The sequence below is a fragment of the Leucoraja erinacea genome, chromosome 19, assembly GCF_028641065.1.
Source record: "Leucoraja erinacea ecotype New England chromosome 19, Leri_hhj_1, whole genome shotgun sequence".
NCBI classification, from domain to species: domain Eukaryota; kingdom Metazoa; phylum Chordata; class Chondrichthyes; order Rajiformes; family Rajidae; genus Leucoraja; species Leucoraja erinaceus.
Window position 1 is genome coordinate 10,757,686 of NC_073395.1, and position 12,851 is coordinate 10,770,536.

Below are 12,851 nucleotides of genomic sequence, written 5' to 3' on the forward strand. Positions count from 1 at the left end.
CAAGCATCTACAGTGTCTGTGTGTACACGAAGGAGTGAGAGGTGGAAAGGCAGACATTTTTGAAAAAGGAGTGCTAAATCGAAGGGCATGCACAAATGTTGACCAACAAATGGTGACATATTTTAAGTTGCAAATGCTCAAGATGCTAACATTGAAGGAGTCCAATAATCACGAGCGAGAGAGAGAGAGAGAGAGAGAGAGAGAGAGAGACTTCATCAAAACATCTGGAGAATAATAATAAAAGAAAATGATGGAAAAAATATACTGCTGCCTCTATTGACAACAGTATGCTGCAGCCTCTATTGACAACAACATTGAATTTTAGATAACAAGCCTTCTATTAGAATGGAAAAAAAAGGAATGCTGATCACTTGGAAATTCATTTTCTCCTAGATAGGAGGATTAAAACACTGTTGCTGTCTTTAAATGTTGCCAAAGGCAATAGCGAGGAATGTTGTTTTTGGTTATATCGAAAGTGGTGTGCCGATTAGAAAATCTCAACTTAAATTTTCCTGTAGGAACATAGAACTTAAAACATAGAAAAGTACAGTACAGGAACGCATCTTTTGACACACAATGACTGTGGTGAGTATGATGCCAAGGTAAACCAATCCATCTACCTAAACGTGATTCATATCCTCCATTCCCTGCGTCTCTTAAATGTCACTAGTGTATCTGCCTCCATGCTGGCAGCAGCATGTTCCAGGCACATCTCACCTTCAGTGTAAAACTTGCCTCACACATCTGCTTTAAACATTGCCCCTCTCACCATAAAGCTGTAGCCTCTTGCCTTTGACATTTCAACTCTGAGAAAAAATTGTTCTGATAGTCTACTTCTCTGGATTTTATATACTTCTATCAGATCTTCCATCACCCTCAGAGAAAGTAATGCAAAGTTTGTCCAGCCTCAACATATAACCCCTATTCCAGGCAGGATTCTGGTAAACCTCTCCTGCACCCTCTCCCACGCCTCCACATCCTAATGGGGCAACCAGAGCTAAATGCAATACTCCAAATGCAGCCTAACCAAATTATTTTAAAGCTGCATCACTATTTCCTGGCTCTTAGTCTCAAAGTACCAATCAATGAAGGCAAGTATATCATATGCCTTTTGTTTTACCACTCTATTTACTTGCGCTGCAACTTTCAAGCAATTTTGGACTTTGACCCCAAGATCCGTCTGTTGTTGTTACGTGTGTTGCCATCAACCGTATATCTTCACCTTAAATTTGACCTTCCAAGTGCAACACCTCACACTTGCATTGATTAATATCCATCAGCCTTTGTTCTGCCCATTTCTGTAGCTAAGCTACTAGTGTTTAGTCATGCCTGCCAGATTAAACATCTAGTAGTGTTTAGACATGGGTAGACATGCCTGAGAGAAAATGTCAGCTGAGTTCATCTCAAGCTGTGCCATCATTCTGAAATTAGGCAATGGAGTATTTGAAGATAAGAATTGTACACCCTAAACTCACCACTATATTTTCTTGCCTCTGATTGGAACATTGATCACTTGATCAGCAAGTCATTATCTCCAAGCTCCGGGATTAATTCTTCCAACTCCCTCTCCAACAGTTACAAGGAGCCAGACATTTTAAAAGTAAATTGCATTTCAAGGTTCCATCTCCTCAATTTGCCTCAGTGTACGGCCAAAATTGCAAAGAATAGGTAGTCGAGTCAAGTCAACTTTATTTGTCACATACAGATACAAGATGTACAGTGAAATGAAAGTGGCAATGCCTACGAAACAACTGAACAACAGAACAGAACCAGTATTTACATTAAAAAAAGACACAACAGTAATTACGCCCCGGTGAGTTCAGAGTTTACATTCCTGATGGCCTGTAGGAAGAAACTCCGTCTCATCCTCTCTGTTTACGCAGCGTGACAGCTGAGCGCTTGCCTGACCGTAGCAGCTAGAACAGTCCGTTACTGGGGTGGTAGGGGTCCTTCATGATCTTGCTGGCTCTGGATCTGCACCTCCTGGTGTATAGGTCCTGCCTTGCGGGGGGGGGGGGGGGAGAACTTCATTCTTCATTGCTACCTAAATAACAGTTTTTCAAGGTTTCAAGGTCAGTTTATTGTCACGTACCAATTAAGGTACAGTGATATTTGAGTTACAATACAGCCATACTAAGTAAAAAGCAACAACTGACACAGACACATAAAATAAAATGTAACATAAACATCCACCACAGTGGCTCCCCGCGTTCCTCACTGTGATGGAAGGTAATAAAGTCCAATCTTCTCCCTCATTATTCTTCCGTGGTCAGGGCTGTCGAACCCTCTGCAGTCGGGGATATCAAAGTCCTGCAGCCGGCGATCCAAAGCCCTCACGTCGGGGTGATCGAAACTCCCTTGTCGGGATGGTTGAAACTCTCCGTGGCTTGGAGCTCCCGAATCGGTCACTAACCAGGAACCGCAAGCTCCACGATGTTAAAGTCCACAGATCCGCAGTTAGAGCTCTCCGCAGTCGATCCCCAGCAAAGGGATCGCAAGCTCCACGATGGTAAGTCCGCGCCGCGCCCATGGTTGAAGCGCCGGGCCGGTCTCCAGGAAAGGCCGCACCACTGCACGATGTTAGGCCATAGTGGGGACGAAGATATGATACGGGAAAAAAATTGCATCTCCGTCGAGGTAAGAGATTGAAAAAAGTTTTCCCCAGCCCCCACACAAAACAAATCAAGGAACACTAAAACATACCCTTTAACATGTACTTAAAATAACAAAAACAGAAGAAAGGACAGACGTTGGCGAGGTAGCCATTGCAGATGCCACCCAGTTTTGTTTCCATTTAAGCAGATCAATTTAAATGAAGATTTGATAAACACAAGGTACTGTTTTCATTGCCTAATTTGGACCGTAATAATTCCAAATCTGAAAAGGCAAGGAAAACTTTAAATATGTCTGACAATGATGCCTGGCATCATGGTCAGCGCAGATGTGGTGGACCGATGAAACCATTTTGGTGCTGTATGGAAAGGAATCACCAGACTGATTCCTGGGATGTCAGGACTTTCATATGAAGAAAGACTGGATAGACTCGGCTTGTACTCGCTATAATTTAGAAGATTGAGGGGGGATCTTATAGAAACTTACAAAATTCTTAAGGGGTTGGACAGGCTAGATGCAGGAAGATTGTTCCCAATGATGGGGAAGTCCTGGACAAGGAGTCACAGTTTAAGGATAAAGTGGGAAATCCTTTAGGACCAAGATGAGAAAAACATTTTTCTCACAGAGAGTGGTGAATCTCTGGAACTCTCTGCCACAGAAGGTAGTTGAGGCCAGTTCATTGGCTATAATTAAGAGGGAGTTAGATGTGGCCCTTGTGACTAAAGGGATCAGGGGTATGGAGAGAAGGCAGGTACAGGATACTGAGTTGGATGATCAGCCATGATCATATTGAATGGCGGAGCAGGCTCGAAGGGCCAAATGGCCTACTCCTGCACTTATTTTCTATGTTTCTATGAACTGTTTGATATGAGGGTCATTATCAATTCTGATAGTTACAAAAGTAATGCATTCAGGCTAACGTAAATGGAAACTGCCGAATCAGTCATTGACAAATGAACCATGGAAGAATGACGTATTTATGAGCAAAATAATTTTTCCTTGCATTCTTTTGGGTCTTTTGTTGTGTGCCTGCCACAGTGAGTCCATGTGTAGAAGCCACAGAGATGATAAGATAAACCTTCTTTTCAGTAAATAAACAATTCTGCAATTGTACGCATGTTTATCAGCAGTTGTGCTTCTGTGGTCAGCTGAAGGATAATGGAAGTATTCGAATAGTCGCCAGAGGCCTTTTCTGGATGCGTACAACTGCCTGCTGCTGTACTAATAAGGAATTAATTCAGCATGGCAGATATCTTTGACTGATACAGAAACTGCTTGCGGAATGGCATGAGAATCTGTGCGGTTGAAGACGTTCCTGATCACCTACCCAAATAGGACTTCACTCCTGCACTGTCTGCAATTTGGATTTCTGAAGGAACCTAGTGTAAGAGAAACTAATGGTGCCTCTCCTCTTTCTCTTCTTCCCACCATGACCACCAGCTGCCCACATCCCTGCGGCTTACTTTTCCCCTCTGGGTTTTCCTAAATTTTCTCCTTCACTTGCTGGATGTCCTCATGTGGGACCTCAGCTAATTGGTGCAGTGAGCTCCATATAATGATAAACTGGGTGAGTACTGAAGAGTATTGGACGACCTCCAGAGTACTTCAGACTCCATTTTGAGGAAGGGACAAGAAATCTCAACTTAGACCCCAATGTTTTGAATTACAGTAGTGCTTAGTTTCAGTGACTTGAGATGGCACAATAGCAGGAAGTCCTTTAATGAGAAGATGGATGTATGTAGCTGTGATCACCATAGAAGAAAGGATTCATAAGAATGTCCGTAAGAAAGTTCCCCATAATGGTTGACCACAACGATTGAGTGACTGGAATATTTCATAATTCATGAAGAGCTCCACGTTCTGAGGGACACTATAAAAGTTCTTTGTTTCAAAAGTTTTGTAAAGTATAAAAAGGTAAATACACATACTTTTATGCATATTCGCATAGAGAAATAGAGAAAATCTGTTATTCGCAAGTGACCTAGTGTATTGTGATGAACTGCAGATGGTGAGAAATGGCATAGATCAGCAACAGTTGCCTGGAATGATCTTGAGGATTGGAGGTTGAGAGTGGCAATGACCTAACCTCTGAATTGATGTAAGGTTGTTTATGAGGCTGGAGAAGGTAGTAGAGTACAGTTGCTGTAGGCACTGCTTCTTGAAGAGATTGACATAGGAACTTAGGTCCTGTACATTTTGGAGAGAATGCGGTCTCGAGTCATAATTCTTTATGTATTTCTCCTAACGTGATGCCTATTCATGCCTATTTTCCGACAGACATTCCCAGTTGCTAAAATAGCAGTGTAGCTCAATAATAGTCTCATCGGTAATCAGATGGAGTTGTTAGAATGAACACTCAGTTTTTAGTGTGTTCTGCAAAAGAGTATGAAAAGTTGCAAGTGAGAGTAATAGTGCTCTTTAAACCATAGGGCTCGAGCAAGAAATATTATGAAAATGTAATGTTTGTGACAGTTTAGTTTGGATTAAAATTCAAAATCAATCAAAACTGCAAATGCAGGAAATCTTAAATTAAAACACAATATGCTGGAAGCAATTTAAATTAAACTCAGGAGATCAGGGAGCATCAGTGAAAAGAGAAACAATTAATATTTCAGGTCCATGATCATCGGGACTAAGAAAAGGAGAAACAACTTATTCTAGGTAGCAGAGAATTTGAGGAACGGTGATAGGTGGACCAAGGAGGAGAGGTGAAATAATGTCATCAACAGGCTAGACCGTACAAAAAAGCACCCTAATTTGAGGAAGGACATTCTTGCTATTGAGGGAGTGCAGTGTAAGTTTACAAGGTTAATTCCCGAGATGGCAGGACTGTCATATGCTGAGTGAATGGAGCGGCTGGGCTTGTATACTCTGGAGTTTAGGATGAGAGGGGATCTTATTGATACATATAAGATTGTTAAAGGTTTAGGCACGCTAAAGGCAGGAAACATGTTCCCGATGTTGGGGGAGTCCAGAACCAGGGGCCACAGTTTAAGAATAAGGAGTAAGCCATTTAGAACGGAGACGAGGAAGCACTTTTTCTCATAGAGAGTTGTGAGTCTGTGGAATTCTCTGCCTCTGAGGCCAGTTCTCTGGATACTTTCAAGAGAGAGCTAGATAGGGCTCTTAAAGATAACAGAGTCAAAGGATATGGGGATAAGGCAGGAATGGGGTACTGATTGGGGATGATCAGCCATGATCACATTGAATGGCAGTGCTGGCTTGAAGGGCCGAATGGCCTACTCCTGCACCTATTGTCTATTGATTGGGGATGATCAGACATGATCACATTGAATATTGGTGCTGGCTCGAAGGGCCGAATGGCCCACTCCTGCACCTATTGTCTACTGTGAACACTGAACACCATATAACCGATTGGAAAAAATGGCCTTCTACTTCAACAGGAAAGAATGTTTGGTACCCTGGATGGTGAGAAGGGAAGAGGTGAAAGGAAAAAAATCTCATATAAGTTGCATTGGGAGAGTGCCGTATGGTGACAAATGATTGGCAAGGGCAGACCAAGGATTCACAGAGCAATCCCTTTGGAAATGCTGAAAGAGGGATGGAATGTATGTCTGATGGTGTAATCTTGTTGCAGTTGGACTATTATGACGGATCATCTGTTGAATGTAGAGACTGGTGAGGTGGAAGATAAAGTCTGAGGAACTGACTTCTTGATCTGTCCAGGAGGAAAAGAGATGAGTAAAGATATGCAGGAAATAGATGGGGTGTGTTTAAGAGGTCTATCTGGTTTGGTGGAATGGATGGCACAGATAAGGAAGAAGGAAGATGTTCCAGAGGCTCTGTTGTGCAACGTCACATCATTGGAGCAATTGCAACTGAAGAAGGAGAGAATTGAATTGAGTCCTTACAAGGGGCAGGCTGGGAAGAAATATAATTAAGGTCTGTAAATTTGTGCTGGGAGTTGGTTGCAAGCGTAACTCCTGCGATGGAAACAGAGAGGTATGAAAATGGAAGGTAAAAATCATAGATGACCATATTAAGCTCAGAGCACTTGCCTTAAAAGTGAAGGCATCTTTGAATTCTACATGAGTGCAGGAAGCAGCATTCATGCAGCTGTTGAGATACCAAATTAAAAATCATTGAGATCATGCGCAAGCAAAACTGAAACAAAGACCATTCCATGGATCCCACAAAAAGACATCATCGGGTTTGGAAATAATCTAACTGAATTTTGATGAAAGGTAGCATCATAGTAGGAGAGAGACCATTGCATGTGTAGCTGGAACCAAAAATGTCTTCTCAAGGCAATGCTCTTTATTCTGAGGTGTACAGGGTTGATTTTCCAGAGTGATGCAGTGCAACACCATCATGATCATAATTATGTTTCACATTGGGTGGTCGCGTAAAACTGGAAAAGAGCAGCGCAAGGACGGAGACAGAGCAAAGGTGCGGAGGGAAAGTTTGAGCGTGAACCGCAGGACCGCCGAGATAGACAGTTTCCAGACCGGAGATGGAGCAGCACTGCAGCGGGAAAGATTGGAAGAAAGTTTAGAGACACCTGAGAAAGTCAATTCCAGACAGAAGGTGGAGCAGAGCAGAGCAGCAGCATGAACATTTGAATGAGAATGAAATCGAAAAGTGATCACCGTTTATTTTAAATGATATTTATGTTTTTAAACTAATTTGTAGCAGTTAACTATTAAACATGATCCCTTAAATGATAGCAGTTAATATTTAACTTTTTAATATATATTTTTTAACTAATTTATTCAAATCAATTTAAAATGTTCCTTTAAAAAATCTCTGATTTAAAAAGCATTCCATAAGGCCTTTGGCAAGGCAAGTAGTAAATAGGTCATTGGAGGGCTCACGAGCCAGCCTTGGCTTTCGCTGCCTGGTTGACTCATTGACTGCACTGAATCATGCGACTGATACCAACATGAGGGCTCAAGGTCAGTTAGACCCACAAAGGTACAGATTTTAGTGTTTCTGGTTTGAGAGGGTGGGGTCAGGTGCAAAAGGAAGGCACAGAACATGCATAATTCAACACAATAGTTTGTTTTTGTTGTGGAGCATAAACTGGAAGTGAAAGCCACAAAATCACTCCTCTCGTGAAGTAAATAGTGATGTAAATTGCATGATAACATGAAATTAGAGAGAAGTATATGCACCTATAATATGGTGCAGAATGAAAGGAGGCAATTGTTATAACTATTGTGGATTTTGATTTGATGAAATCATTTTTGAAAACGAGTGCTGATTTTATTTCAAGAATTCTCGGTATGGACTGACATTTTGGTGCAGGGTACTTGGATATGTTTACTAACAAATGAAAAGTTAGCTTAATTAACTCTCAAACCTCCAAAACAAAGTTTATGAATTGAATTACCCTTCTACATTGCGTGTATTTTAACTCAATCAATACCAAAATATATTTACAATAAAATTGCACCTATAGGGCAACAGCTGGACCAGGTTCTTTGACTGATCCATATCTTTAAGGGGGACAATATATCCTCTTTTGGATATAAAGTCTGGTAGCACAATCAGATAAGCATGAACTATTGTACAAATTAACAGGATCTGAGCTTGTGACATTGATTGAACTTCCATAGGGGAGGTGTTGGAGGAGCGGCAGAGGTTAAATAAGTACTTTAACTATGAGAAGAAAAGAAAAACATTGGCAGTGTTGCCCAGCTGATTATCCTCAGCAAATCACCAATTGTTTTGTGAGAAATATTTGGCAGAAGTTTGGAAGCAAATGTCTTCTGCGCACTCGTGTTCAGAAAATGGCGCACAAGTGTTTATGATTGTGGTCAGGGAGCAAACATCTGTTTTCTGCTAGTTTGGAATAAAAGCCAGTAATGTGATTAGGCGATAATTCTTGTATGAATAGACAATAGGTGCAGGAGTAGGCCATTCAAGCCAGCACTGCCATTCACTGTGATCATGGCTGATCATCCACACTCAGTACCCCGTTTCTGCCTTATCCCCATATCCCCTGATTTCGCTATCTTTAAGAGCTCTATCCAACTCTCCCTTGAAAGCATACAGATAATGGCTTACCCTTTATTCTTAAACTGTGGGCTCTGATTCTGGACTCCCCCAACATCGGGAACATGTTTCCTGCGTCTAGCGTGTCCAAAACCTTAATAGTCTTATATGTTTCAATAAGGTCTCCTCTCATCCTTCTTAATTCCAGAGTATACAAGCCCAGCCGTTCCATTCTATCAACATATGACAGTCCCGCCATCCCGGGAATTAACCTTGTGAACCTACGCTGCACTGCCTCAATAGCAAAAATGTTCTTCCTCAAATTTGGAGACCAAAATTGCACACAATACTCCAGGTGTGGTTTCACTAGGGCCCTGTACAACTGCAAAAGGACCACTTTGCTCCTATACTCAACTCATCTTGTTATGAAGGCCAACATGCCATTCGCTTTCTTCACTGCCTGCTGTACCTGCATGCTTACTTTCAATAACTGATGAACAAGGACCCCCAGATCTCGTACTTCCCCTTTTCCCAACTTGACACCATTCTGATAATAATCTGCCTTCCTGTTTTTGCCACCAAAGTGGATGACCACACATTTTTTCACATTAAACTGCATCTGCCATGCATCTGCCCACTCACCCAACCTGTCCAGGTCACCCAGCATCCTCACAGTTCTCTTCACAGTTCAGTCTGCCACCCAGCTTTGTGTAATCAGCAAATTTGCTAATGTTACTTTTAATCCCTTCATCTTAATCATTAATGTATATTGTAAATAGCTGCAGTCCCAGCACTGAGCCTTGCTGTACCCCAAATACCAAGTGCTAGATTTAAGAGAAGCATTTCATAGTTAATTTATAAACATGCAAAGCAAGTGCTGAGGAGCCTTTCCACTGTTTCAGTCTTTCCCCGGTCCTACAGATTAATATTTAGTATTTCCTCCTTTGCAAATGTCAAAGACTTTCATAGATTTTAAATTTAACCAACAGCTTTGAAGGCTGGATGAACTAAAGACAAGGCCTCACCAACTGTTTAGCAATCTAAAGTTAACCATGTCAAATAGGGCAAAGAGGTTAACCTGGCATATGTCCAGTGGGACCACCGATTTCTCCCAATCTGCTTCCTAGAGCAACACCATTGAATATTTTGGAGTTTCTCCATCCTGTCTACTTTGGTGAGGCTTGCTCAGGCTTGTGACTATGGTCTTTTAAGCTCACTTCTAATCCTGACCAGAACAAGAGGATTCCCCGAATCTGCAGAGCAGATTCGATGGACCAAATGGCCTAATCATTTTTTCTATTTCTTCTTGACTTCCAGCTTTCACATTCAATGGATCAATCTCCCATAATTTTGGACATTTCTGGCTTAATTTCCCTTTCCCCTCCCGCTCCCCTTTCAGTTTTTAAAAAGGACAATTGTCTTTGGGATGCTGTCGCCTACTCTTTAATCTCCACTGAACCCCACTCCCTTTCATAAGGTATCTTCCTGTGCAACCATACATGCTACACTTGCTGCTTTATCTTTTCCTTTCATTCAGCGCCAGAATCCATTTTCCAGGCAAAAACAGCGTTTGCTTGTAATTCACTCTTTAAACGTAACCCTGAATTTCCATTTGTCTCTTGCCTCAGTTAGTTTAGCTTAGTTTGGAGAGACAACATAGAATTTGTTCCATCAGCCCATTGAGTCCACACTGACGATTGATCATCTGTTCACACTAGTTCTCTGCTGTCTCATTTGTCATCACAGTGGTGCAGCTGGTGGAACTGTTGTTTCACGGTGCCAGAGACCCAGGTTCGAGTCAGACCTCAGAAGCTGTGTGTGTGGAGTTTGCACATTCTCCATGTGACCTGGTCGGTTTCCCCCGAGTGCCCAATTTCCTCCCACATCTCAAAGACATGCAAGTTTGTAGGTTAATTGACCTCTGTAAATTACCCCTAGTGTGAAAGGAGTGGACGAGAAAGTGGGATATCGTTGAACTAGTGTGAACCAGTGATCAATAGTTGGCATTGACTTGGTGGGCTGAAGGACATGTTTCCATGCTCTATCTCTAAAAATTAAAAAATAACTAAAATGTACTTATCATAGTTCTCTTACAGTCTCCAGAGATACAACCTGACCTGTTTTCTGAGATGCAGCTTGTACCAATGTTTCCTATTTTACTACAGATTCCTAACATCCGTAAAATTTGGATTTTTACTAAGAACTTCTCCCTTTCGTACACAGTGCAAACTTTGCTGTCTGTGTCTTTCTCTGCCTCCCTGTCTGTCTCTCTCTGTCTCTCTCTGTCTGTCTCTCTCTGTCTGTCTCTCTCTGTCTGTCTGTCTCTGTTTTTTTTTCTCTGTCTCTATGCTTCCCTGCCTCTCTCTGCCTCTTGCTTTTACTCTTCCTGTCCCCCTTTTTTCTTCCTTCCCCCCCCCTTCATTTCCCTCTAAATAGACATGTTAGGTAAGGACTCTCCCTGTCTGCTTTTACGGTATTACTGTACTACAATACAGTAATGACATTGTGTCCACTGAGTCCCAGACTCTCACAATGGAATCAGGCCCAGTCTACAAGTATGCACCAACAAAATAACTCATGTTATAATAGTTTTATTTTATTATCCATACATTTCCATCATTTACCCCCTCCCCATGGTTGTTATACTAAAGAGAATTGGCCAATTAACCAACCTATGGGCATGTCTTTGGGTTCTGGGAGGAAAGCAGATCAGAGGATATTTAGGTGGTCACAGGGAGACCTTGCAAATTGACAGCTTTGGAGACCAGGACTGAACCCAGATTGCTGGAGTTGAGTCTGCCACTGCAGCACAAGTGCTTCTTGTATATCTGTTTGGTCAGTATAAACAGATGGTGACTGAGAAGAATCTCAATCCCAGTGGCTGATATCCCTTTAGACTCAATTGCTGCATCAGATTGACTGGTTAGTTAGAAGCACTGAGCTGGAATGAAAGCTTTGGGAATTGACAAGCTTGTGAAGATTTCCACAGCCCCGAATTGTACAATGTATTTTGATAATGCAAGAAAATATAATCCATAATGTATTTCATTTCTTCCTGTGAGATGATTGCAAGGTAGAGAGAAAGAGGAGGACTTATTTTAATTACCAGTAGATACTAGTTACCTGTTGCTGTGTGCAGAAGCCACCAGTCATATGTCAGGTCTTGTGTATGGGGCCACAAGAGACTGCAGTTGCTGAATCTGGAACAACAAATAATTGCTGGTGGAATTCAACGGGTCGAGCAGATGGGGGAAGGAATTGTTGACATTTTGTGTTAAAGCCCTGCATCAGAACCCAGGTTAGGTCCTGATACAGGATTTTCACCTAAGGCACCAACAATTCTTTTCCTTCCACAGATGCTAATTGACCCACTAAGTCCCTCCAGCTCATTGTTTGTAGCTCCAGTATGTTTCCTTTTTCTGGTTGATGTAATAGTCCTCTCCTGTGGCTTTGCAGTTCTGGCAAAGAGTGCGAGCTGAGGTGAAAACCACCTGGCTGACGCACCACTGAGCAATGGAAATTTACTACATTAATGTATCTGTTGCATCTGACTGACTCAACATTTAATAGCATGTTTCTCAGCTTCATTGTGGTGGAAAGCAATAAATAGTCACGCTGAAAATTTTCAATCGGTGTGCCAAATGTCCATTATCATAAGATCATAAGTGATAGGAGTAGAATTAGGCCATTTGGCCCATCAAGTTACTACACCATTCAATCATGGTTGATCTATCTCTCCCTCCTATCCCCATTCTCCTACCTTCTCCCCATAACCTCTGACACCCGTACTAATCATGGTTAATGATAAAGAATGAGGTCTCTGAATACTTAGAAGCACATGATTAAATAGACCAAAGCCACATGGTTTTGTGAAGGGGATGTCTTGCCTGATGAATTTGTGGAAATTCTTTGAGGAAGTAAATAGCATGATAGACAAAGGGAGAGTAAGCAGATGTTGTTTACTTGGACTTTCAGAAGGCCTTTAATAAGGTGCCGTACATGAGGCAGCTAAAGAAGATGAGAGCTCATGGTATTAGAGGGAAGATACTAGCATAGATAGAGGATTGGCTGGATGGTAGAATGAAAATGGACGGACCTAATTGTCACTTACCGAATAGTGAAAGACCTGGATGGGGTGCATGTGGAGAGGATGTCTCCACTAGAGGGAGAATCTAGGATCAGAGGGGCACAGCCTCAGAATAAAAGGACATAGCTTTAGAAAGGAGACGAGGGGGAATTCAGTCAGAGGGTGGAATTCATTGCTACCGACAGCTGTGGCA

General features: G+C 42.0%; 1 protein-coding gene across 1 annotated transcript in view; it reads left to right on the forward strand.

Annotated features, from left to right (window-relative positions):
- Window positions 1–12,851, forward strand: part of LOC129706207 (sortilin-like) — a 97,016-nt gene that overhangs the window by 33,598 nt on the left and 50,567 nt on the right. The gene's annotated exons all lie outside the window — the stretch shown is intronic.